The sequence below is a fragment of the Giraffa tippelskirchi genome, chromosome 4 (assembly GCF_054371585.1).
Source record: "Giraffa tippelskirchi isolate mGirTip1 chromosome 4, T2T-mGirTip1v1.2.pri, whole genome shotgun sequence".
Taxonomy (NCBI): domain Eukaryota; kingdom Metazoa; phylum Chordata; class Mammalia; order Artiodactyla; family Giraffidae; genus Giraffa; species Giraffa tippelskirchi.
In genome coordinates this window covers 20,133,089-20,157,085 of record NC_137278.1, presented here as the reverse complement: position 1 = coordinate 20,157,085, position 23,997 = coordinate 20,133,089, and the positions used below count along the sequence as shown (strand labels likewise).

At 45.7% G+C, this 23,997-nt stretch overlaps 1 protein-coding gene across 11 annotated transcripts in view; it reads right to left on the bottom strand.

Annotated features, from left to right (window-relative positions):
• LPIN1 (lipin 1) overlaps nt 1-23,997 on the bottom strand; it is a 373,872-nt gene that overhangs the window by 205,183 nt on the left and 144,692 nt on the right. For 2 of the 11 annotated variants that reach the window (XM_081596581.1, XM_081596561.1), the window contains exon 22: nt 17,931-18,497. The exons of the other annotated variants lie outside the window; for them this stretch is intronic. The gene's annotated coding sequence lies outside the window, so the exon portion shown is untranslated. Of the gene's footprint in view, nt 1-17,930; nt 18,498-23,997 lie in introns of those variants that run through there. 11 annotated transcript variants of the gene reach the window in all.

Genomic DNA, 23,997 nt, shown 5'->3' with positions numbered 1-23,997 from the left:
CTGAGCCACCAGGGAAGCCCTCCAATACAAAATAAAAAGTTTAAAAAAAAAAAAAAGACGATGAAGAAGAAGAAGAATGCAGCACCCACATCCTGGCCGGGATGATGGGAGGCTGGGGCCAGTGGTTAAAAAAAAAAAAATGCAGCAGGTATGAGCGAGGTGCAGATTTTCTGATGGGCTCACAGCATCACCACGAGGCCCCAGGGAGCCTTTGCTGAGCACCCTTGTGTCGTGAAACAGGGACCCTGAAGGCAATCGACACAAAGCTCAGCTGGAGGGGAAAACGTGACACAGTAGATCAGCTCTACCTGTCAGTTATGGTTCCAGAGACAGACAGCCTTTCTGAACACTGTTCTGCTAAGTGACAAAGCCACTACATGTCATATTTTTCAAGAGGTAGGTCAAAAAACATTGTAAACATGAAAGCAATGACTGTTATCAAAACAGAAAGAAAAACAGATTGAACGAGGAAAACTTTCGAACTTCTACATGTCAAAAAAAATTCCCCAAACAAAATTAAAAGGCAAAGGATAAGCTAAGTGGGAAAATATTTGTAACTTAGCAAACGTGAATACAGAGTAATTTGTACAAATTAATGTAAAATGTACATCTTTTTTTTTCCAGGAAAAGGACATTCACAGAAGAACTATAAATGGTCAATAAGCATTTCCAAAATGTTTATCCTACTGCTTACCAGGAATGCAAATTAAAATAAGGTACCATTTTCTTGCCTAATTGGCAAAAATGATCTTTTTTCTCTTTTCAAGATAATACTTAGCATGCTTGAGAGTGCCACAGTGCAGGCCTTCTCCCACAGGTCTGTAAGAGAATAAATTCCAGGAAAGCAATTTAGCTAAATGTATCAGAAGCCCTAAAAATGTTATCTTCTTTGATCTAGTAATTCACTTCTGGGAATCTGTCCTAGGAAAATCACCAGAAATGAGGATAAAGATTTATATTCCAGAGTTTTTAATATACTGTCATTTATATTGACTAAAAACAAACAAAAAGGAATGCATGCAACCTAAACAGCAAAAAAAAGATTTAATAAATTAAAGACAGGGTAAGGATAAATATAGTGGAGAGACAAGATAGAATACTAAAAGATATATATTCAAGAATTATTTGGCGACATGGGGAAATGTTCCTGATAGAATGCCAGTTAAAAAGGAAGGCTTGGATACTATTCTTTTAAAAGAAAATATTGCACAAGCATATATGCACACACAATGATACATTCACTCACATGCCCATAAGACAGGAGGAAACACAATAAAATACTGACAATGATCATCTCTGAGTGGTACATTACAGATGATTTTTTCCTTCTTTAGATTTTTCTGTATCTCCCCAATTTCCAAACTAACATATTGGGTTGGCAAAAAACTTCATTTGCATTTTCCATAACATCTTATGGAAAAACCCAAACAAACTTTCTGGCTAACCCAATATATACATGGTGGTGGTGGTGGTTTAGTTACTAAGTCGTGTCTGATTCTTTGCAGCCTCATAAACTGTAACCTGCCAGGCTCCTCTGGCCCATGGGCTTTGCCAAGGAAGAATACTGGAGTGTGTTGCCATTTCCTTCTCCAGGGGATCTTCCTGGCCCAGGGACTGAACCCTGGTCTCCTGCATTGCAGGTGATCTCCTGCATTGTAGGCAAGTTCTTTACTGACTGATCCACCAGGGAAGCCCTACAGTATATACATAATACATATATCATACATACATCCATTGTCATAATTTTAAAAAGTGTTTTGAAAACAGAATGGGACAAATGAACGACAGCAACAAGGATTACTCTCCTCCTACATCCATATCCTTGGAGGGATGTCACCACACTGACTCTGAGCCGGGTGACTCGGTCAGTGGGCTGTCACCATTGTGCTGCAAACAGAGGCTGAAACGCATTCACACGCAGGAGCTTATCTGACCTGGCAACTCTTGGATCCCACGACGACTACCAGGTGATGGAGCCTGAGTTTGTCTGCGGTGTGATGGGAGACACGTGGCCCGGGTACCTCACTGCCCTAAACATAAGCCAGCTGACCTCCAGAAACAGAGCTGCCCAGCCAACTGGCAGCTCACCACCAATGTAGAAATACCACCCAGCTGAGCCCAGGCTAGATCACCAGCCCAGAGAATCATCAAATAAATAGGCTGCTGTCCTTTTAATCACTAAGATTTGGGGTCCTTTCTCATGCAAATAAATGACATAGGAAAAAAGAAATCGTTTCTCCAGTAGTAAAGTGGGAAAATTCTGAGTTTCTCCATTGCGTTCTTCATTTAGCCTCTCAGTGACTCTATTTCTTAATCTCTAACATGAGAATAACAGCACATACCTCCCTGGGTAACTGTGAGAGTCAAGTGAGTTATGATACACAAAAGCATCTGACATATAGTGAGGCTAAATGAATATGGGATGAATCTGAATTACTATTGTTAGGAATTGTTAAGAAGAAAGGAACACTTAAGAACATTAGAAACAGACGTATCAGGATACATCTATGTCCATAGTGTAAGAATGGGCTAAAAACATTATTTTAGTTGTCAAAGAATTTCATTATTATGAGTAGAGGATAAAGCCTTGGGCTGGAAATTGGGTCAATAAGTTCTACACCTTAACTCTTCTAATGACTTGGAATATGGCATAGGATACTTTTTTCCCCAAACTTTAAACTTTTTTTTTTTATATAAATTTATTTATTTTAGTTGGGGGCTAATTACTTTACAATATTGTAATAGTTTTTGCCATACATTGACATGAATCAGCCATGGGTTTACATGTGTTCCCCTTCCTGGACCCCCCTCCCACCTCCCTCCCCATCCCATCCCTCTGGGTCATCCCATTGCCCCGGCCCTGAGCCCTTGTCTCATGCATCGAACAAGGAATGGTGTTCTGTTTCACATATGATAATATACATGTTTCAATGCTATTCTCCCAGAACGTCCCACCCTCACCTTCTCTCTCAGAGTCCATAAAATTGTTCTATGCATCTGTGTCTCTTATTCTGTCTCGCATATAGGGTTATCGTTAAACTTTTTATTTTATATTGGAGTATACCTGATTAACAATGTTGTGATAGTTTCAGGTGATCAGCAAAAGGACTCAGCCATACATATACATGTATCCATTCTCCCCCAAACCCCAGGATACTTTTTTTATATAGAAATGAACTCCTAAGTGGTAGTCTCTCAGGTCTAAGCCAGCTGCAACAGTGCAAGGGAATATGACTGCATTTGGAGACAGACATTTAAAAAGGTGATTAAATTAAAACGAAGTCTTTAGAGTAGGCCCTGATTCCCTGATGGCTCAGATGGTAAAGAATCTGCCTGCAGTGCAGGAGACCTGTGTTTGATCCTTGGGTTGAGAAGATCCCCTAGAGAAGGAAATGGCAACCCAGCCCAGTATTCTTGCCTGGGAAATTCAATGGACAGAGGAGCCTGAAAGACTACAGTCCATGGGGTCACAAAGAGTCAGACACAACTAAGCAACTAACACCTTACCACCTCAATCTGGTAGGACTGATGTCCTCATAAGAGGAAATGTGAACAGGTAGAGGCATCAGAGGAAAAAACCACATGAGGACACAGTGAGACGGTTCAGTTCAGCCCAGTCAGTCAGTCGTGTTTGACTGTTTGCAACCCCATGGACTGCAGCACCCCAGGCTTCCCTATCCATCACCAACTCCTGGAGCTTGCTCAAACTCATGTCCATTGAGTCAGTGATGCCATCCAATCATCCCCTTCTCCTCCTGCTTCAACCTTTCCCAGGATCAGAGTCTTTTCCAATGAGTCAGTTCTTCGCATCAGGTAGCCAAAGTATTAGAGCTTCAGCTTCAGCATAAATCCTTCCAATGAATATTCAGGACTGATTTCTTTTAGGACTGACTGGTTGGATCTCCTTGCTATCCAAGAGACTCTCAAGAGTCTTCTCCAACACCACAGTTCAAAAGCATCAATTCTTCGGCTCTCAGCTTTCTTTATGGTCCAACTCTCATATCCATACATTACTGGAAAAACCATAGCTTTGACTAGACAGACCTTTGTTGGCAAATTAATGTCTCTGCTTTTTAATATGCTGTCTAGCTTTGTCATAGCTTTTCTTCCAAGGAGCAAGCATCTTTTAACTTCATGACTGCAGTCACCATGTGCAGTAATTTTGGAGCCCAAGAAAATAAAGTCTGTCACTGTTTCCATTGTCCTCCATCTATTTGCCATAAAGTGATGGGACCGGATGCCATGATCTTCGTTTTTTGAATGTTGAGTTTTAAGCCAGCTATTTCACTCTCCTCTTTCACTTTCATCAAGGAACTCTTTAGTTCTTCTTCGCTTTTTGCCATAAGGGTGGTGTCATCTGCATATCTGAGGTTATTGATATTTCTCCCAGCAATCTTGATTCCAGCTTGTGCTTCATCCAGCCCAGCGTTTCTCATGATGTACTCTGCATATAAGTTAAATAGGCAGGGTGACAATATACAGCCTTGACGTACTCCTTTCCCAATTTGGAACCAGTCCATTGTTCCATGCCCACTTCTAACTGTGAGACAGTGGCTCCCTACAAACCAAGAAGAGAGGCCTCAAAAAATTCAAGCCTGCTGACACCTTGATGTTGAATCTCCATCCTCCAGAAGTGGGAGAAAAATGAATTTCTGTGGTTTGAGCCGCTGGCAGAGGTGACAGGAAATGTGAGTTTCCCAAATGGGTCACTAGGGGGTGATAGTGAGTGAGCAAAGCCAGTCTTGCGCCCATCTCTTAGTTCCTGGACCAAGGTCATCTATCTCTTCCACAGCCCATCTCACTCCAGGGACTATATTTGTCTATCTCCTCACACCCCCTTGTCCAAGGGCTCCTGGGGGCCAGGCCTGTTTTCATTGCTCTCTGCACCTTTCATAATTCACAGTGCCCGGGATACAGCAAGGGGGAAGAATAGAGGTGAAAAGTGCTTTCTCACAGCCACAAACATCATGCCTCCAACAAAATATCAATTCTCCGGGCTTCAAACCTAACACAGGGACAATGGGTCAGAATGTTAAATTGGGACCATCCCAAGATACCTGTGGGGATTCCCTCGAAGCTCAGTCAGTAAAAAGTATCTGCCTGCAATGCAAGAGACCCCAGTTCGATTCCTGCATGGGAAAGATCCCCTGGAGGAGGAAACGGCAACCCACTCCAGTATTCTTGACTAGAGAATCCCAGGGACAGAGGAGCCTGGCAGGCTACAGTCCATGGGGTCACAAGAGTCGGACATGACTTAGTGACTAAACCACAAACCACCACCATAAGATACTTGCTACTCAATTTGGGGTAGTTCCTTAAAGACCCGGAAAAATTTTAAATACCAGCAGCAGCATATGTGTGGTTGAGAAGAGGGAGAGGGATGCCAAAGGCCAGGGTTTCCAAGGTAAAAAAACCAGCCGTTGAAGATGAAACCCATTTCCTTGCCAGGCAAGGCTCCCCTTATGAGGGAACTGGGCCTGAGAGATAGTCATCTGGAGTCACAGCAGAGTCAGGTCTCTGTCCCCAGGACCACATCAGGTTCTGGGAGTGGGAGATAGGAGGGCAGAAAGAGTTACGGTGGAAAGAGCTGGACAAGGACAGGCTCCCTGGCCACAGCCAACCCTGGACATCCTGCCTTGGCCAGAAGGGCCTGGAAAGGAAGCAGACACAGAACAATTGGGAAAGGTCTAAAAACCACAGGAGTTTGATGAATAAAGCCAAGAGGCTGCCCAGTGATGCAATTCATGGGAGACAAAAAAAGAAAGAAAGAAAAGGAAAAAAATAAATAAATAAGAAAATAAAAAAAAGGACCTCTCCAATCCTACCCGGGAGCATTCATTATTCAGTGTGACCTTCCAGGAATCTGCTGACGGACACACAGTGTTCTGTGTGACTTTCTGCCTGGGTCCTAGAATGACTGAGAAAAGAAGGCAGGCAGGAAAGGGGCTGGAAAGGGGCCCGGAGAACTAGGGGAACAGGAGGGCTGGGGAGCTGGGGAAACCTTGTTCCTAGCACTGCACGTTGTTGAGCGCCATCTGCTGATGGCCGAGGGAACTACAGCCATCTCCCTGCCCAAACAAAATAAAACAATGTTTCAGAGAGAAGGTACCTGTCAGAGGAGAGGATCAAAAAATCAGATTTCCACCTCTAATGAGCCACAAGCGTCCATGTACTTCGAAGGTTACATTCCTGTTAGGTGAGAATTGTTCTGCTTGTTTTACACGTGGGAAACTGAGATTCAGGGAGATGATCCATTTCACCAAGGGTGAGGCAACCAATGCATTGTCATTGAAAAATCCATCCTCTTTCTGATCTCCTAGAGCCTGGTATCGTTCCTGGAGTCTAAATGCTCTGTCAGTGAATGACTGGACAAGGCTTGAATAACTGAGTCTTTTTTACAATTTGTCTGTTTGAAGCCAACAGAATAAGAAAAACTTATAAATGCAAAAATAAGAACAGCAGCTCTGTTTGTCAGTGGTGCTCAGTAAATGCCCAGGGCTTTATCATCCTCCAAGACAGCAAACTACTTCAAAGCCTGGGAGGGATCGGATTCCTTTCTGACCTCTTCGGAGCACTGAGCTGTCCTGCAGGGACCACATCAGGAAGAAGCTCAAGCTGCACTGGGTCGCAGGGACTCAAACCAGTTCCAAGTGACAGGGGGCAGCCACCACCAAGAGTTCTGAAAAAAAAGCATTCACTGCCAACACAGCCATACTCCAGCCACCCCATTTTCTCCTGTTCCAGACTAGGACCTTTCTTCCTCTCCAATATCCGATATCCGGTGGTACTCAGGCACATCGGGTCTCTTCACGCTAGGCCCTACCTGCCTCTTCATCCACCCCCCCACCCTCAGTTAACCCACACACACACATTCAACTTTCCTACAAACACAGAAGCATGCCTACTATCTATACTCCTACACACAGGCAAAAATTGCACAAATCATGGACTCCAGCACAGAAACCTCAACATCCACAGACACATTGGAATCTGACACATCTTTGAATCCTGGCAGTACTTTTCTTCCTCTTGTTCTCTCTGGCTGAGATGACTAGCCTTCTCAGGCAAACTCCTATTCAACCTTCAAAGCCCATCTCCAATATCACCCCCTTGTAAAGCTCCCCCCAACCCAAACTCCATTCACTATTTAGTTGTTCTCTTCTCTGAATACCCAGACTTTGTACATATTTTATATACTACCATGAACAAGGCCCCTTCATGGATCATGGCCTTGTCATGGTGAAGGGGCATGAGTAATTCAAGGAAGCTATGAGTCATGCCATGCAGGGCTACCCAAAATGGACGGGTCATAGTGAAGAGTTCTAACAAAATGTGGCCCAGTAGAGGAGGAAATGGCAAACCACTCCAGTATTTTTTTCCAGTAATTATGTATGGATGTGAGAGTTAGACCATAAAGAAGGCTGAGTGCCAAAGAATTGATGCTTTCAAATTGTGGTGCTGGAGAAGACTCTTAAGAGTCCCTTAGACTGCAAGAAGATCAAATCAGTCAATCCTAAAGGAAGTCAACCTTGAATATTCAGTGGAAGGACTGATGCTTAACTTTGACCACCTGATATGGAGAGATGACTCATTGGAAAAGACCCTGATGCTTGGAAAGATTGAAGGCAAAAGGATAAATGAGTGGCAGAGAATGAGATGGTTAGATAGCATCACTGACTCAACAACATGAATTTGAACAAACTCCGGGAGATAGTGAAGGACAAAGGAGCCTGGCATGCTGCAGTCCATGAGGTCACAAAGAGTCAGACGCAACTGAGCAACTGAACAATAAAAACATAAAGCACTATCTTCATCTACACCTGCCCTAGATAGAAGTAGATATTTAGTAAGTGTTCATTGAAAGAGTAAAGAAAAGAATGTGCCCACACTTCTTATAAACCCTGAGAAAGAGAAGAAGTATCAAAGTGGAAAGGAACCTGCCTGCCATTAGCTGTTAGATCCCAGCTTTAGGCTCAGGCAGCTCTCAACTCCTCCATCTGGTCTAGAGCCCCTCAGCAAGGGGGCCTGACACTCTGGAGGGGAAAGGAAGTGAGAGGCTCCAAACTTGTGGAAGAACAAGGGACAGCTAGTCAGAGAAAAAAATGACCCTCATGTCAGCAACATGTCAGCAGTACTGAGATCTAGAAGCTTCTGCATCAACTCAAGAGGACAGGGACTGCCCTGGTGGTCCAGGGGTTATGACTCTGTCCTCCCCATACAGGGAGCCTAGGTTCAATCCCCGGTCAGGGAACTAGATCTCACATGCCCCAACTAGGAGTTCAAGGAGATGGAAGATTCCATGAGCTGCGACTAAGACCTGATATGGCCAAATACGTAAATAAAACTAAAATTTTTTAAAATACTATGTTTAAAAAAAAAAGAGGACAAAAGGGATCAAAACCAGTGGTAAATCCACTCATCTGAGACTCTTATCCCCGCCCCAAGGCACGGAGTCCTAGATGACGGTGACTCCCCACAGGAGGGGAGAAGAGCACCAACAGTTAGTGACCATTCCCTGTGCAGCAGCCGCTTGACCTGCACAAACAACTTCAAGGTAGACGCCATCTTGCTTCTCTGGCAGCTGAGGACAGAGAACAGAGGAACCTGCCCAGGGGACCCAGCCGGTCAGTGGGGCAGCTGGCCTCACTTAGGGGCTCACTGCAACACATCACCCACCCCACTGCATGGAAAGCATCCCATAGACCCTGGGGGCTGGGGGCTGGGTACAGAGACAGCATCCTTCCTTGCTGTTTATCCACTAAATGACCCCCTTTCAACTCTTTACCTCACATGGGAATGACAGGGACTCTAAAAAGGGTTTGAGGGAAATTTGGGGCTTCCCTGATAGCTAAGTTGGTAAAGAATCCACCTGCAATGCAGGAGACCCCGGTTCAATTCCTAGGTCTAGAAGATCCCCTGGAGTAAGGGATTGGCTACCCACTCCAGTATTCTTAGGCTTCCCTGGTGGCTCAGCTAGTAAAGAATCCGCCTGCAATGCGTAAGACCTGGCTTTGATCCCTGGGGTTGGGAAGATCCCCTGGAGAAGGGAAAGGCGACCCACTCCAGTATTCTGGCCTGGAGAATTCCATGGACGGTCCATGGGAAGAGAGTCGGACACGACTGAGCGACTTGCACTTTCACTTTTCAGAAAGCGCAGAGAGGAAGGCAGCAGCTGAAGTCTGCTCTTCACTGGACGAGCAAGCACATGCAGCATGGGCCACGTGAGGCTGGTCCGGGCAGGCGAGGCCTGCGGATCAGGCGCTGGCCCTCCCACCCAGGGCACCAGGGGTGAACCAGCGCTGCCCACCCCCCGACTGTGGGTCAGTGCCTCAGGCTTTGGGAGCATAACACTGGGTTAGGGGTGCAACAGGGGCACCACCACTTTTTTTACCAAAGCTTGGCCAAGGCAGAGAAGTGAGAAGATCCTGTATTACAGGATGTGAAGCTAAGATTCAGGCTAGCAAACCCTTGATCAGCCATCCTCAACAGTGTTGTCACGGAACGTGACAGAAACACTGTCTGAGCCAAACGCTGCCTGGCTATTGGGACACAAAGGCAAAGAAACACCAAGTGACGATTCTTATAGCAAAAACAAAGGACACAACATAATGGCAGGACCTTCCCTCTGGGAGAGAAGGATGCCAAGTGGTGGCAGGGATTTTCGCATCATTATTTCCCATTTGTTTATTCATTAACAAAAGAGCCATCATATTCTGAAGCAATGGGGTTGGGACTTCAACATATGAACTTGAGAGGTTATAATTCACCCCATAACCCCTAGGTTATCAAGAAGCAATTTCCCATAGATAAAGAAAAAGAGGCTGGAATATCATTCAACCATAAAAAAGAATGAAACATTGCCATTTGCAGCAAAGTGGATGGACCTGGGGGCTTCCCTTGTGGCTCAGCTGGTAAAGAATCTGGCTGCAACGCGGGAGACCTGGGTTCGATCCCTGGGTTGGGAAGATCCTTTGGGAGAAGGAAAAGGCTATCCACTCCAGTATTCTAGAGATTATCGTATTAAGTGAAGTAAGTCAGACAGAGGAAGACAAATATCATATGATATCACTTATATGTGGAATCTAAAATATAATACAAATAAATCTATTTACAAAACAGAAATAGACTCACACACATAGAAAGCAAACTTACGGTTACCAAAGGGGAAAAGAAGGGAAGGATAAATTAGGAGTCTGGGATTAACAGACACACACTACTAATATATATAAAATAGGTAGACAATAAGTATTTACTGTGTAATACAGGGAACAATATCTGGTATCTTATATTAACCTATAGTGGAAAATAATCTGAAAAATATATATATATATATGTAGAACTGAATCACTTTGCTATATGCATGAAAAGAAACCACAATATTTTAAATCAACTATGCTTCAATTTTTAAAAAAATGAAATCTAATTTGCTTAAAAAAAAAAAAATTCCCTCAATGCGTTCACAGCAAAACTCAAAGTGGACCCAGCAATCCCACTGCTGGGCATACACACCGAGGAAACCAGAATTGAAAGAGACACGTGTACCCCAATGTTCATCACAGCACTGTTTATAATAGCCAGGACATGGAAGCAACCTAGATGTCCATCAACAGACGAATGGATAAGGAAGCTCTGGTACATATACATAATGGAATATTACTCAGCCATTAAAAAGAATACATTTGAATCAGTTCTATTGAGATGGATGAAACTGGAGCCCATTATACAGAGTGAAGTAAGCCAGAAAGAAAAACACCAATACAGTATGCTGCTGCTGCTGCTAAGTAGCTTCAGTCGTGTCCGACTCTGTGCGACCCCACAGACGGGAGCCCACCAGGCTCCCCGGTCCCTGGGATTCTCCAGGCAAGAATACTGGAGTGGGTTGCCATTTCCTTCTCCAATGCATGAAAGTGAAAAGTGAAAGTGAAGTCACTCAGTCGTGTCCGACTCTTAGCGACCCCATGGACTGCAGCCTACCAGGCTCCTCCGTCCATGGGATTTTCCAGGCAAGAGTACTGTATACTAATGCATATATATGGAATTTGAAAGATGGTAATGATAACCCTATGTGCAAGACAGAATAAGAGACACAGATGCATAGAATAGTCTTATGGACTCTGAGGGAGGTGAGGGTGGGACATTCTGAGAGAATAACATTGAAACATGTATATTATCATATGTGAAACAGAACACCATTCCAGGTCCGATGCATGAGACAAATGCTCAGGGCTGGGGCAATGGGATGACCCAGAGGGATGGGATGGGGAGGGAGGTGGGAGGGGGGTTCAGGACGGGGAACACATGTAAACCCATGGCTGATTCATGTCAAGGTATGGCAAAAACCACTACAATATTGTAAAGTAATTAGCCCCCAACTAAAATAAATAAATTTATTTAAAAACAAACAAACAAACAAAAAAACTCAAAGTGGTCATCCACACTCATTTCTTCCACTTCCTCACTTTCATTCCTCTGAAAACATTCTCAAGATTCTAAAGACTTCCATGGCATCAGATCCAATGGACCCTCATATACAACCACCCACCAGGCATCTTACACTTAACATGACCTAAATGGAGTTAGGGCCTTCCCTAGTGGCTCATACAGTAAAGAGTCTGCCTGCAGTGCAGGAGACCCGGGTTCAATTCCTGTGTAGGGAAGATCCCCTGGAGAAGGAAATGGCAACCCACTCCAGTATCCTTGACTGGAAAATTCCATGGATGGAGGAGCCTGGCAGGCTACAGTCCATGGGTCACAGAGAGTCGGACACGACTGGGCAACTTCACTTCACTTCAAATGGAGTTAAGTGGACTCCTCCCTCCGCCTCTCCTAATTCACTTTATCTGCTACCACCATCTTGCTAGTTTAACCCCAAACCTGGGAAACACTCTTGATTTCTCCTTTTCCTTTAAGCCTCACATTTAAACAATCAATCAAAACCCCTTAATTCTACCTCCAAGGTATTTCTTAAATCCACCAGGTGCTCAGTGTCTCCACTGTCCCTCCCTTGGTCGAGCCTCCATCTGCCTGATCCCCGAGTAGCCGCTCTGCTACTCATCCTTCCCACAACAGCCCCCCTTAAAATACCTCACTGACTTCCCCGTGCTCTTAAAATCCACTTCCTCCCCGTGGCTTAGACACCTGCTTAGACTGGCTTAGACACGTGGCTTAGACATCATGGCTTAGGAAGGCCCTAAGTAATCGGTCACCTGCCATTTCCTCTCCTATCATGTCCCTCCAGCTGCTGTCACACTGGCCTTCTTAAACTGCTCTGAACACACCTGGCTCCCTCCAGCCCCAGGTAATATCCTGTTTCTTCCACCTGAAAGCCCTTTCCCCAGCTCATTTGATGGAAGCCTTGCTCTCAACCTCAAGGCTCAACTTCAGGACAGACCTTAGCCAGACCCTTTACCAAAGGAACGACCCCCACCACCACCCTCCCGAGCTGGACCCTGCAGGGATTCTGCCTCACCTCCAAGTAGCTCCTTTTAAGGCATCCTCTTGTTCATGCTGTTACCGTCTGTACTTCAACTACAAGGGCGATCCCAAGGCAGCAGGGACCTTCTCTCCCATCACTGGACCAGCGCAAATAGAAGGAGCCACAGCTGAACGGAGGTGCCAGCAGATGTGAACAGAAGTGTCAAGGTCTAAGTGTTCACACAGCATCACCCTGGACAAAACACACCCAGCCGGCCCTCAGAACGTTCTAGCCTACAGTGGCTCAGGCCATTCCAAACAGGTATCTGAGGAGGACTTTAGTCCTGACCACCTGAGATGCATTTCCCCCACCCCCAGCATTCTGGGAAGAGCCATTCAGCCAAAGACCTCTCCCTGCCCCCAACAAACAGGACAAGAATCTTCTCCATTGTTTGGTTTTGCTTTTCTCCCTGGGACCCTCCATTAGCTTCTTATCACCTACAGGCACTTCAAGCCATTGTATCCAGCCCCACCGGCCCATTCCAGCCTCACCTCCCACCATCAGCTCACAGGGCCTGCACTTCAGGCACACAAAACCCCAAGACCCCCACATGCCCCACCTTTAAGCCCTCAGTTACGTTTTTCTCCCAGCCTGGACTGCTTGCTTGCTTTTTCTCTACTTCTCTAAACTTAAGCACTTCTTCCAAGCTACTCCACAACTCTGTATTGATATTTCCCTTTTGAGTCTCTTCCATCAAGTCTCCTGGATTGATAAGATACCAGTTCACCCCTCTAGAGGGTTGTGAGACCATCTAACACCAAGCTAAAGTTATTAATAGCATGTGATCGGCCACGTGTCACCACAGAAAAAGGTCATGGCCAGGGCAGGACAGCTGAGTAAGACGCCACAGAATGGGGTGGAAGCTGGTATGGGAAAAGAACTGGATTTTGAGTCGGATGGGGACCAGAGTTCAAAACTCTCCTCTGACACTTCTTAACAAGGCAGGCTTGAGCAAGCCACTTCCCTTCATCCCTAAGCAAGATCATGAGGTAAGGGAAAGTGTTAGTCGTTCAGTCACGTCTGACTCTTTGCAACCATGTGAACTGTAGCCTGCCAGGCTCCTTTGTCCATGGAATTCTCCAGGCCAAAAATATTGGAGTGGGTTGCCATTCGCTTCTCCCGGGATCTCCCTGACCCAGGGATCAAACCCGAGTCTCCCACATTGCAGGCAGACTCTTTACCATCTGAGGCACCAGAGGTGATTAAATGAGATCTTGTAAAATACTTGGTGTCCAATGAGAGTCAATAATTGTCCAGCCCCTCCTCCATCCCCAGGACTCTGCTATGAGCCACCTCAACACTTTGTAGCCTCTCTGCCTCTATCTCCTGCTCTCAGCTCGGACCTGAAACTCTTGGGTCTGAAGAATGCATTTTGGATATCACCCCAGCCTTCCCCAGCCTAGCTCCATCCATAGACTTCACTGTCCCAGCCTTGCCCCTGCTCACCTCCCCTGATGTTGGCAACCACATGAGATTTCAAATTTCAGACTCAGGTTCAAGTTCCAACTCTGCCACTCGTGGGTCACCTGATCTTAGACTCAGTAAAACATGTCTTCACAGGATGGCATTTATCCACTCACTAGCCCTGGTTTAACCCTCTGGTTGATGTGTGAACGTGCTCTGTGACCTGCAGACCCTATGCTCATCGTTGCTACTTGGAAGCCAGGACGGGTGTTTTCTCCACGGTTCTCATATCCATGAAAATTAGGGTACTTGGCCAAAATTACAGACCACATCCTGTTGGACAATAGCGAGTGAAAGTCTCTCAGTTGTGGCTGACTCTTTGTGACCCCATGGAATACAGAGTCCATGGAATTTTCCAGGCCAGAATCCTGGAGTGGGTAGCGTTTCCCTTCTCCAGGGGATCTTCCCAACCCCAGGGATCGAACCCAGGTCTCCCACATTGCAGGCAGATTCTTTACCAGCTGAGCCACCAGGGAAGGTATATTGCACGATACCTGAGGATAATTTACCTCTCTGCCACTCCACTGTGGGTTTCTTCTCTCTGTCTTCCCCTATGGAAGCACTGTTCTGGCACAGAGAAGGAGCTCAGGAGTTTGTCATTGGAGTCAAGGACTCGCAGACTAAATGACTTCAGTTTAACCAAACATCTCTTCCAGAATCTCTGGGCCCATTTCTTCATCTGCAAGATGGACAGCGTATGACTCCATGAGGCAAATGTAGTAAAAGTTCTCTTCATCCCTCTCCATCACACTTTCCTTCTGGAATTCTCCTCTGGACAGGCGCCCCCCACCCACCCAAGTACCAGTTGTTCTCATCCTCCTCATGCAGCCTTTGTCCAAAGGAAAGACTGTAGATGAATGACGTACTCCGTGTGTGAGCTTGTGATCATATCGACGCCTCACCAAGAGTCTTATCAGGTACAGTTCCTGTGACTTACCTGAATGGCTCACCTGTCCAGGAATATCCATACCCTCCGAGAAAACCAATCACTTAGGTTTGGTGGCCGAAGCAGATTAGAACGCTAAAGATCGCTGGCGGTGAAAATTCAGATACTGCGACGACAGATAGGAAGCAAGGTTCTTCCAGGGAAATCCACATCCCAGAGGGACACGGCTAAGAAGAGACTGTGATGAAGACTTCCTTGGTGGTCCAGTAGCTAAGACTCCATGCTCCCAACGTAGGGACCCTGGGTTCGATCCCTGGTCAGAGAACTAGATCCCACACGCTGCAACTAAAAACACCCTACATGCCACAACAACAACAGCAACAACAAAAAAGATCCTGTGTGCCACAACAAAGACCCAGGGCAGCCAAATAATTAAACACATAAACAAATGTTTAAAAAACAGGCTATGATGTTTTCCATCCATCTAAATACCTACTGGGGTACAATTCAAGTCCAGCCACTTCCTAGCTCTGCTGACTGAGGATAAGTTAATTTAGCCCCTTTTGCCTTACCATCTGTAAGACGGTGATAATAATACCTATTTAAAGGATTACTGGGATGATTAGAATAATTAAATAGATATGTTAAAATCAATAGAAGAAATAGATACAATAACTAAATAAATGGAATAATTAGACATAGAAACCCCTTCTATGATAAGTACATTATTTGCCTGCATAATAAGTACTCAATTGGAGTTGTGCTCAGTCGCTCAGGCATGTCTGACTCTTACCACCCCATGGACTGTAGCCCACCAGGCTCCCCTGCCCATGGAATTTTCCAGGCAAGAATACTGGAGTGGGTGGCCATTTCCTACTCCAGAAGTACTCAATAAATGAAATTAAACTTAGTGTCTGGACTCAAATCTTACTTTTCATGTGACTTGGGTCAGGATCTTTCTTTTCTGCACTCTTGAGTTTTCATCTGGAAATCAGAAACAACTCCCCCCAGCAACCCTGTGATGAATGTAATATGATGTCAGAGATGGGATGCCATCAAACCTGCCATGAGGCAAAACAATTTCCTTCCACGGGTTATCGATCAGCTGGGAGTTGGGGAGGTCAGGGGGCTGAGATCACACATCCCTCCTTCCTTGCAGCACCAGGAGCCCTGGAGCTAGCTGCTCAGATTTGATTCTGGGACTCCTCTTGAGCCCCTAAGCAATTCTTAGAAGCCACCCAACATGTGACGTTCGCCACATCTACTATGTGCGAGGCTCTGAGATAACTATTTCCTGGCTTCATCCCGGGCCAGCTCCAGACAGCAGAAGTTCTGTGAACAACAAATGTGTCCCCAGGAGCTGGGTAAGGCTCCCACCGAAACAGATCACCCCTTCTGGGGCCGCAGGCACCCTTCCAGGGGAGTGCAGGGCACACAGCTGCAGCTGGGGGCCGGCCAGGCCAGCACGCACTTGCCCGATCGTGTCAGAAACCAGTGGGAGAAACACGACCTGCTCTGAGACTCACAAAGCTGCCAGGTCAGCCCCCCTCTCCAGATGCTGCCCCTGGGGAACCTTTCAGGGGCCTTTCAGGACAGCGAGAAGCACCGTTCTTAATGCAATCCCTGCGGGACTTCTGAAACTTCCCATGTCTCTGCTTTCAGCGTTTGCTTCAATAAATTAGTAAATGGAGTTCAGGTAACAGCGATAATAGGTGATGCCTTGAAAGGAGCTATCCTAGCCACCTATTTTGGTTCCATTTTCATTGTGTGAGGCTGCCCTCCCACCCTTGTCAGCAGCAGATGTCATTGGTAATAGGTACAATCTGTCCTCTTCCCAGATAAGAGCAGGGAATCATAGACTCTGAGCCAGAAGGAAATGTAAAATTCACCTAACCCGGTGGTTCTCAGACTTTAGGTTATGTTCAAATCACCCCTTCCAAAAGGCCTGGGAAGACCGATGGCTGCAGCATGAGCCCCAAACATCTGATTCCAAAGGTTTGGGGTGGGGCCCGAGAACGCAGATTTCTAACGAGTTACCATCGAGGAGGCTGATGCTGCCCTTGGAGAACTGTGGTCCAGCCCATCAGTTATTACCTTGATGGTAGAGCAACATGAGCCCAGGGAGAGGAAGGGACTCTCCAGAAGTGACACCAGGAGTGCAGGGGGATGGGGGGCGGACTTCTGACAGTCAAGGCAGTCTTAGCCCACCCACCCGGGGCCCTTCAAGCTTGTTTTTTGCTGTATAATCACCATGATGATCTGATCTCTACCACTGGAAACTAGTGACAGAAGTTAGGGTGGGGATGGCCTGGGGTCTATCTGATGTGTTTTCAAAAAATGGTCCCCAGATTTCTTAGCAGAGAAAAGAGACAAGGCGATAGGATGGGTTAACGGCTCAGGGTGGCTGGGCTGGGGGCAGTGGGCAGGGAAGACCCGATGAGCAAGACCCATTCCAGGCCCCACCCCCGCAGTCTGCCGGCTGGGCTCCAAGCCATATAAGAGATTCCCTGTCCCTACCTCTTTCTCTGCTCATCTGTCCCTCCCTTCTCCACAGACCAGCGTGGCTCAGGGAAGCCTGCCCCACAACAGATCAGAGCCGCTGAAGAGAGAGATCCTTATAACCTCTGTGCAGAGAAACTCAGCCAAGCTCTGGCACCAGCTTTGGGTTCAAGTCCAGGTCCATTACACACACAGCCTTCACTCTCCTCTCCTTGAGCATGAAGTTATAATCAGCACGAAGCCCCTCTCATGATGCCTGATATAGAACATGTGTTCACATCACCATTCCACCCCCTTGTTCTAACCCCGATGGTGACTCCGCACTGAAGACCGGCCTACAAACAGATAAACAGCAGAGAATTACACACGGCCATCTCTGATTGGGTGAAAACTCTGGGAAACGCCTTCAGAGGCTGTTCTGCTGAGCTGATGGGAGCTGGTCCATTCAGGCCGGAGGAAGGGTCTGCAGAGTTATCACCGCCAATCTTTCTGAGGGGTCTTGAAGGTTTGCAAGAGCCTTTTAAGTCAAGCCCACTTTCAGCCTCCATCACGTGTCCCCCACGTTCAGGACCGGCAGCAAATGAACCACTGAAGCCAGAGTCAGTCTTTAGCAGGAGTTAAACATAAATCTTTAAGTTACTGGGTCCAGAGATTAAAAAAAAAATGCTACAAACAAACCAAAAAACCAGATGGAACCGGCTGGGACCAAGATGGTGAAGAATCTGACCTTGAACAGACCTCATCTCATTATATACTGACTTGACTATAAAGCATATTCACACCTGCCTGGGGTCGGACATTAAGGACCAATAAAGGATAAAAGGGGTGGTGCCCCCTCCCTCAAAAAGCCCTGCCCCTTCCCAGCAGACTAATGCATGTGCCTCCCTGTCATTAGCCTCACTCCTCCTCCCTTTTTCTTTACTCCTAATTAAATTCCTCTTGCCACGCAGGTGAGAAATTGATCTGCGACCTTAGTTCCCACTTCTCCATCTTTTGGCCGCTGAACAAAGCCTGTGCAGCATCGATCTCGGCTTCCATTTCATTATTCCAGCAGCTCGGACCCAAAGGGAAAGAGAACTGTTTCCTTGGAGGCTGGGAGCCTCGGCCAAGCTAGAGTCGGAGCAGAGTCCATACGATTTAACTCGGTACCAGCTTAACCAGGGAAGAAATGATCTGTTGGAGAAAACAGAACATGGTAAAATCCAGTGACTGCATGACGGCGGGTTAGCAGTTCAGCATAGCAACCAGGATGTATGGATGTTGTCCTATGACTTTTGTTTTTCCCTGACTTGGGTATGAGTTTGAGCAAGCTCTGGGAGTTGGTGATGGATGGGAAGCCTGGCGTGCTGCAGTCCATGGGGTCTCAAAGGGTCAGACTCGACTGAGCATAGCACAGCTCTTTGTTCAATCTGTGTATAATAATTCATTAAATAGTAGTAGCTAAAACCTACAGTGCACTTAGTAGGTGCCAGGAACTGCTCCAAATGTTCACAAACATTAACTCATTGATTCAGTCTGCACAGACTACAGGTATCATCTCCATTTGAAAGGCAAAGATGCGGGGACTTTCCTGGTGGTGCAGTGACTGGGGCTCCAAGCAATACTGGGGGGCCCAAGTTCAATCCCTGGTCAGGGATCTAGACCTTGCTCACTGCAACATGCCACAACGAAAGACCCCAAGGGCTGAAACTAAGACCTAGTGCAGCCAAATAAACAAATAAATATTTTTAAAATAAATTATAAAGGTGAAGATGCTGAGACACAGAGAGGTTAAGCAATTTGACCAAGGGCACAGTTAATGAGCCCAGTCAGTGTGGCTGACTCACTGCTTTGAACCACTGCTTACTTGCCCTGGGCCACCCTCCCAGGTTCCAGCTACCCCTGTGCATGTCATGGGAATTCATAGTTACTGATGTACTTCTTCATCTGTCTCTTTGTCACCCCCGCCACCAGTCTAAAGCTCCTCCTGATTCCTTGGTGACTTAGGCATAAAGAACTCTCCTGCCAATGCGGGAGACCCAGGTTTGACCCCCAGGTCGGGAAGATCCCCTGGAGAAGGACATGGCAACCAGATCCAGTATTCTTGCCTGGGAAATCCCATGGGCGGAGGAGCCTGCTGGGCTACAGTCTGTGGGGTCGAGAAAGAGTCGGATATGATTTAGCCACTAAAACAACACAACGACCCTGGGATGTGCTCACGATGTGGTCGTTAGCTGCGCATTAGCCTGGCTCATGCCTGGTGTCACAGTTCAGTTCAGCTCAGTTCAGTCGCTCAGTTGTGTCCGACTCATTGTGACCCCATGAATCGCAGCACGCCAGGCCTCCCTGTCCATCACCAACTCCCAGAGTCTACCCAAACCCATGTCCATAGAGTCAGTGATGCCATTCAGCCATCTCATCCTCTGTCGTCCCCTTCTCCTCCTGACCCCAATCCTTCCCAGCATTAGGGTCTTTTCCAATGAGTCAACTCTTCGCATCAGGTGGCCAAAGTATTGGAGTTTCAGCTTCAACATCAGTCCTTCCAATGAACACCCGGGACTGATCTCCTTTAGGATGGACTGGTTGGATCTCCTTGCAGTCCAAGGGACTCTCAAGAGTCTTCTACAACACCACAGTTCAAAAGCATCAATTCTTCGGTGCTCAGCTTTCTTCACCGTCCAACTCTCACATCCATACATGACTACTGGAAAAACCGTAGCCTTGACTAGACGGACCTTTGTTGGCAGAGTAGTGTCACAGGCCTTCAGCAAATGCCAGGGGACAAACGTACGAGTGAAGAGATTATGGGAGAGGGAATTTGCGTATCAGTTTGGAAAAAATACAGTACAAGGGGACTTCCCTGGTGGTCTAATGGTTAAGACATAGAGGTGTAGAGTTTGGGAGTTCAATCCCTGGTCAGGGAGCTAAGATACCACAGGTCTGGAGGCCAAAAAACCAAAACATAAAACAGAAACATGTTGTAACAAATTTGATGGTCCACAATGAAAAAAAAAAAACCTTAAAAAAAATACAGTACAAGAATATCTAATATTGACTGCAAGAATACTCTGTGTCAGAAAACTTGTATATATGTTATCATTTTTCACCTAAAAAACAAACTAGTGAAGAAATATCAGCTCTATTTTACAGATGAATCTGTGTCGGAAAATTTGTATATATGTTATCATTTTTCACCTACAAAACAAACTAGTGAAGAAATATCAGCTCTATTTTACAGATGAAGAATGAAGGGGTTAAATAACATGCCTAAAGCCATTATTCCAGTAATCCCCAGGGTCAGAAAAAAATTGTAGAGGTCTCTAAACTGAGAGAAAAAAAAACAGATTACTAGGTGTTCTTTCTGGAGCATCCTTTCAAGGCATGTAAAACCTGTGCTTCTCTGTACTGTTTACTACTCTGTGAACTGTAGAAAACTGATAGAAGGCAGATGATTCTTGTCCATGGAAATGCAAATGAATTTGGGTCCTTGGAGATGCAACTGATTATTGCCCCGAGGACACTGAATTGTTTTGCATCTATTTGCAAATTCATTTCCCAATTCCTGACTGCCTGTGTTGTATGTTCTTTGAATTCTCCATTGAACCCGTTTCTACATTTTACTGGTTTCCTTGTTAATGAGTAAAGTAAAATTCTTAGCATGTATTTCCATGAGAGTTTTGATTTTACCCTTACTTTAATTTTAGCACCAATTAGTATTCAAATCCATGTTTGTTGGTTCTTTCTAATTAATTATACACACCTGTACACACACACACTACACAGCTGATTGCAAGTTCTTTATCATAAAGTTCTCTGTCAAAGACAAAATAAGCTTGGCTAAAATGTCAAAACAACAAATGTTTAAACAGGCCTTTTAAATATTGTATTTTTCAGAACTTCCCTAGTGGTTTATCCAGCTGTTAAAACTCCACATTTTTATTGCAGGGGGTGCAGGTTCAATCCCTGGTCAGGGAATTAAGATTCCACATGACACGTGATATGGTTGAAAACTTTTAAGAATGATATTTTTCAGTATTGTCTATTAAGGACTGAATTGGAACGCTTTGACTGGGTAATATGGCAGGTCGCTCTCAGGGGCAGCCCTGGGTTCCTACTGTAGTAAGTATCGCCCTCCTCTTTATTCTGCAAGGTTTGAGTTTCTCCGCTTACCTGCCTCCAAGTCCACGCAATCCACAGAGCCTGAACCATATACTTTCTACTGACCTTCCTATGCTACACTGTAGCCCAGAGCACACCAGCACATGGTCAGGGCAAAAAAATCCAAGTTGGATTCAACTAAATTGCACTGAACTAGATCAGCCTCCAAAGTCTACCCAGGAATCCTTACTTTCCCAAAAGCCAGGTCTTGGAGAACTGTCTTCCAGAGATGCTATTCTGAGAAACCTGGGGGAATCCCAGATCTTTTTTTTTCTCTATCAGGTGACCAGAAGATTTTCAAGGCAGGAAAAAATGGCTGCTGCCATCACAGACCCTGGGCTAATAAGCCCAGTGCCCCTACCCATCCATACACACTCTAAATGAGACAGCATGGCTTTAACGGAATGAATTCTGTAGTTGCCTCCCAGCTCGAGTCCTAGCTACATCACCAATGCTTCTTTGAGTTTCAGCTTCATCAACTGCGATGAGTAATTTTTATGCATCAGCTTAGCTAGACTATGCCTGGTGCCCAGTTCAGCTCAGTTCAGTCGCTCAGTCGTGTCCGACTCTTTGCGACCCCAAGGACTGCAGCACACCAAGCCTCCCTGTCCATCACCAACTCCCAGAGTTTACCCAACCTCATGTCCATTGAGTCAGTGATGCCATCCAACCATCTCATCCTCTGTCATCCTCTGTCGTCCTCTTCGCCTCCTGTCCTCAGTCTTTCCCAGCATCAGGATCTTTTCCAATGAGTCAGCTCTTCGAATCAGGTGGTCAAAGTATTGGAGTTTCAGCTTCAACATCAGTCCTTTCAGTGAACACTCAGGACTGATCTGCTTTAGTATGGACTGGTTGGACCTTCTTGCAGTTCCAAGGGACTCTCAAGAGTCTTCTCCAACACCACAGTTCAAAAGCATCAATTCTTCGGTGCTCAGCTTTCTTTATAGTCCTTCTCTCACAACCATACATGACTACTAGAAAAACCATAGCCTTGACTAGACGAATCTTTGTTGGAAGAACGGACAAAGTAATGTCTCTGCTTTTTAATATGCTGTCTAGGTTGGTCATAACTTTCCTTCCAAGGAGCAAGCATCTTAATTTCATGGCTGCAATCACCATCTTCTGTGATCTTGGAGCCCAAAAAAATAAAGTCAGCCACTCTTTCCACTGTTTCCCCATCTATTGCCCATGAAGTGATGAGACCAAATGCCATGATCTTAGTTTTCTGAATGTTGAGCTTTAAGCGAACTTCTTCACTCTCCTCTTTCACTTTCATCAAGAGGCTCTTTAGTTCTTCTTCACTTGCTGCCATAAGGGTGGTGTCATCTGCATATCTGAGGTTATTGATATTTCTCCTGGCAAACTTGATTCCAGCTGTGCTTCCTCCAGCCCAGCGTTTCTCATGATGTACTCTGCATATAAGTTAAATAAGCAGGGTGACAATATACAGCCTTGACATACTCATTTTCCTATTTGGAACCAGTCTGTTGTTCCATGTCCAGTTTTAACTGTTGCTTCCTGACCTGCATACAGGTTTCTTAAGAGACAGGTCAGGTGGTCTGGTATTGCCATCTCTTTCAGAATTTTCCACAGTTTATTGTGATCCACACAGTCAAAGGCTTTGGCATAGTCAATAAAGCAGAAATAGATGTTTTTCTGGAACTCTCTTGCTTTTTTGATGATCCAGCAGATGTTGGCAATTTGATCTCTGGTTCCTCTGCCTTTTCTAAAACCAGCTTGAACATCTGGAAGTTCACAGTTCACGTATTGCTGAAGCCTGTCTTGGAGAATTTTGAGCATTTGCCAGCATGTGAGATGAGTGCAATTGTGCGGTAGTTTGAGCATTCTTTGGCATTGCCTTTCTTTGGGACTGGAATGAAAACTGACCTTTTCCAGCCCAGACATTCGGTCAAACACCAGTCCAGATGTTGCTGTGAAAGTATTTTTTAGATGTGATTAACATTTAAATCAGTAGACTTTGTTAAGCAGATAACCCTCTGTAATGTGAGTGGTCCTTATTCAATCAGTTGAAGACCTTCAGAGGAAAAGACTGAAGTCCCCTGAGGAAGAAAGACTTCTGCTTCCAGAGAACCTCTGGACTTGAGCTACGTCATCAGCTCTTCCTTGGGTCTCCAGCCTACCAGGCTGCCGTGCAAATTTCAGACTCGTAGCCCCTGCTATGGTGTGAATCACTTTCTGTCTCTTTCTTTCTCTTCCCCTCTTCTTCTCCCTCTCCCTCTTTCTCTTCCCTTCTCTCTCCATATTAAACAAACAAACAAAAAATTTAAATGACAGTCCAGGGATGAACCTGCAGAACTGGGCTGTCTTGTATGTTTTAGAACAATAAAAATTTACTTTCGGAAAACCTACGTTACTTGGCTGAAGTCCTCCTACAGGTAAACAAAGGGACAAGGGAAATCATAAAGTGTCAGAATGATTCCTCTGCTCTCTGCTCTGTGTAACCACCTCATTCCCAACAGGTATCTGCATCTTTGGCTAAAAAAATAGAAAACTTAATCCAACCAGCAGGAGAAGG